At 38.1% G+C, this 3,809-nt stretch overlaps 1 pseudogene; it reads right to left on the bottom strand.

Annotated features, from left to right (window-relative positions):
• Nucleotides 1-2,829: 2,829 nt before the first annotated feature.
• Nucleotides 2,830-3,267, bottom strand: LOC105507712 (annotated as a pseudogene).
• Between the last annotated feature and the right edge of the window lie 542 nt (nucleotides 3,268-3,809).

The following is a 3,809-nucleotide window of genomic DNA, read 5'->3' as shown; positions in this document are numbered from 1 at the left end:
AGAAGCACAAACCCTAGTGTGAACTGCACATGCAAGGGATCTAGGTTGCACACTTCTCATGAGAATCCAGTGCCTTATGATCTGTCACTGTCTTCCATCATCCCCAGATGGGGCAGTCTAGTTGCAGGAAAACAAACTCAGGACTCCTACTGATTTTACATTATGGTGAGTTGTATAATTATTTCATTATGCATCATGATTTAATAATAATAAAGTGCACAATAAATGTAATGCACTTGAATCATCCCGAAGCCATCCCCACCCAACCCCAGTCTGTGGAATAATTTTCTTCCGTGAAACTGGTTCCTGGTGCCAAAAAGTTTGGGGACTGCTGCTTTAGGAAAGAGGGAGTTTCTATATTTTCAAGTTCTTTCAAAATGCCTCATATTATGGAACAGTCTCTCAACTTCATTTTGAACATAAGAGGACTGTTTAGGGAAGGTATGTTAGGCTATAACTGCCTGAGTTAATGCTGGCATGGGATAACTCAGAGGTTACCTGGCAGAATTGATTAAAAAAAAAGGAGACAAAGACATTCAACACAGGTTTACTACTTCTTATGATAATGAACCCATAATATTATGAATATGAGCCCATAATTCTAAATGTTGAATATTGCTGTAAACAAGCTTTTTAAAAGTCATTTTAATGTGCAACGGAGTAAGTGCTAACATTGTGGAAATTATAAATATGCACATATGAATACCTCAAAGATCCTGGTAATATGAAAATGGGTCCTTGTATGCGTAAGATAAAATATCCAGTGACCAGTTATATGAGGATTCAATAAATGCTCTATCACTAACAAAACATGCAGAAATGCAAATGATGTTCTCTAAAAATGAACTTTTTGAGTTTTAAATGCATAACGGATTCAAAAAATAGTTGTAGTGAAAACAAAAGTATTCATGTCAAAGATAGTTTTTTTGCATAAAGGAACATAAAACTATTTATTGACCACTGTTCATAAGTATTTACAATAAAGTAAACAATATACATTTAGATAACATTCTGATTACTGCAAAGTTGTTTTTACTCACTTTTGCTGAATCAATAAAGCAAATACTGAAAAGATTGAGCCTACATGTAAGGAATGAGTTAGGATAAGAAAAAAAAAAAATGCAGGTCAGCTGGGCTCAGTGGCTCACGCCTGTAATCCTAGCACTTTGGGAGGCTGAGGTGGGCAGATCACGAGGTCAAGAGATCAAGACTATCCTGGCCAACATGGTGAAACCGCATCTCTACTAAAAATGCAAAAATTAGCTGGGTGTGGTGGCACGCACCTGTAGTCCCAGCTACTTGGGAGGCTGAGACAGGAGAATCACTTGAACCAGGGAGGAAGAGGTTGCAGTGAGCTGAGATCATACCACTACTCCAGCCTAGAAACAGAGCAAGACTCTGTCTCAAAAACAAACAAACCAAAAAAAAAGAAAACCCATGCAGGCCAATAGGTTGGATTACAAAACGTTATTCACACATTTATGGCAGAAGGTCCTAAATTGCCAACATCTCTAACCATCTGATTAGGTTTCTATAAGCCAAATCTTAGATATTCCATGAATCATGACCTTTTAGTCAAGGTAGCAACAGGGATTTCAACATTTTGTTAAGGAATGTCCCAATAGAGACATTTTTAAATGTTCACTTAACTTAGTTGTGTTTAGCTAATTAAAACACACTGGCATTTGTCTAGTTTCCTCATCTGGATGGGGAAACCTCCTGTGATGGCAGTGATAAAATTTTTCCTTTTAGGAATTTTGCAAGCAAACCACTGAATTTGTAGATATAGATGCTTTAAAATTATCCAATTTAAATTGTCCTATTAATTAGAATCACTTATTTCACTTGAAGTTTATGACTTCAGGAAAATTTTCAATGTAACTTGAAGTGATTATCTCGTATTTTGCTCAGAATAATGGCATCTCAGAAACATGGGTTTACCTGTGATTTTTTGTTTTGGTGAATGTTTAAAAATTTACAGGTGCGGCCGGGCGCGGTGGCTCAAGCCTGTAATCCCAGCACTTTGGGAGGCCGAGACGGGCGGATCACGAGGTCAGGAGATCGAGACCATCCTGGCTAACACGGTGAAACCCTGTCTCTACTAAAAATACAAAAAACTAGCCGGGCGAGGTGGCGGGCGCCTGTAGTCCCAGCTACTCAGGAGGCTGAGGCAGGAGAATGGCGTAAACCCGGGAGGCGGAGCTTGCAATGAGCTGAGATCCGGCCACCGCACTCCAGCCCGGGTGACAGAGCAAGACTCCGCCTCAAAAAAAAAAAAAAAAAATTTACAGGTGCATTTTATGTATATACACACACACACAAACAAAAAAACTAGAATGGTCCTTAGGCTTATGAGAACACAAGTTCTGACTGAGTAATGACTATGGACATAACCCTCAACATTTAGAAAAGCTGTCCTTTAATGCGGAGGAAACGATACACCATGGTATCAAATGTTCTTTTCTGATAAAGGAAGCAACTACAGGAAGCTTTTATTTATTTGTTCAAAGTAACCAGTGCTATGGATGAAAAAAAACAAAAAACAAAAAACCAACAACTCTTTCAATGCTACTTTCAAAATGAACATATCAAACTGGATTTCCATTAGAATGTAGTTATTTTGTCACACTAGTAAATAAAAAACCAAGACCCAAATTATATATATATATTTATGTGTGTGTGTATATATATACACATACACACATATATATACACATATATATATACACACACACCTATGAGAATCCATATATGTATATACATAGACACACACATATATATACATAAAAATGTGAACAATTATTGAGCTTCATCTTCTGGACAAGCTTGTCAAGTTAGTCTCTCTTCATAAAAAGCACCTACAATTTGAGGACATTTCATATTCGCCTCTCTTGAGGCCAGCACCGAGTCTGCCTCATCTGAATCTTTCCATTTCATGAGAAACATCAATTCCCCACTGCCGTCTGTGGCACCAATTATTCTTTCAGGATCAGGACCTCTGGCAAATCCTCTTTGTTTGTCAGCAGTGTCTCTTTTCTTCTTTGATTTGCTGTCATCAGATTCACTGTCAGATAAAGATTTTCTTTTTGTACCATCTTTTCCTTTGCCAGCTTTTTGAGAATTAAGAAATGCTTCAATCAACTCTACACAATGTAAATTTTCTTCAGGTTCCCAAGTATTGTCAGCATCTGTAAATATCTTCCACTTCAGAAAATATTCCACTTTCCCATTCACTACACGTTGATCTAGATCTAGTACTTTTTCCATCACAAATTATACAGGCTCTGCTACTTCAAGTTTTTCATTCTTTCCATCTGTTTCTTTCCCATTTTTTGCCATATAGTTTTATTGGAGGCTACTTTATTCACCGCCTCCAAGCTGCTATGGGGTCTCAGGTCTGCAGTGTCTCAGGCCCTGCGCCACTCCAGCTCCAGCCACAACCGAAGTCTGAGGGAGCCAGGGAGCTGCGTGCGGGGCGGCACTGGGGAGGGGTGGCACCGCCCACGCCAGGTGGCCAAGGGGCAGGGCCTGATGTCAGAGATACTTTTTAAGAGTCTGAACAAGAGTGTTTTGTGATCTATGAGAAAGAAAAACATACTTCTAAATTGATATATTTTATATATAATTTATAATATGTAAATATAACTACTTAATGAATTAGATACAATATGCATTCATTTAATTATTTCATCTACATACATACCTAAAAGTTTATCACTCACATTGGCAAACAAAACTTTCTTCTTGACTTTCTCAGTGGGAGAGTAAGGAATGACCTCATATTAGGGCACTCATATTCATGCATATAC

The sequence above is a fragment of the Colobus angolensis genome, unplaced genomic scaffold, assembly GCF_000951035.1.
Source record: "Colobus angolensis palliatus isolate OR3802 unplaced genomic scaffold, Cang.pa_1.0 Scaffold152, whole genome shotgun sequence".
Classification (NCBI taxonomy): domain Eukaryota; kingdom Metazoa; phylum Chordata; class Mammalia; order Primates; family Cercopithecidae; genus Colobus; species Colobus angolensis.
The sequence above is the reverse complement of the archived record's forward strand: the minus strand, read 5'-3'. Positions and strand labels throughout refer to the sequence as shown.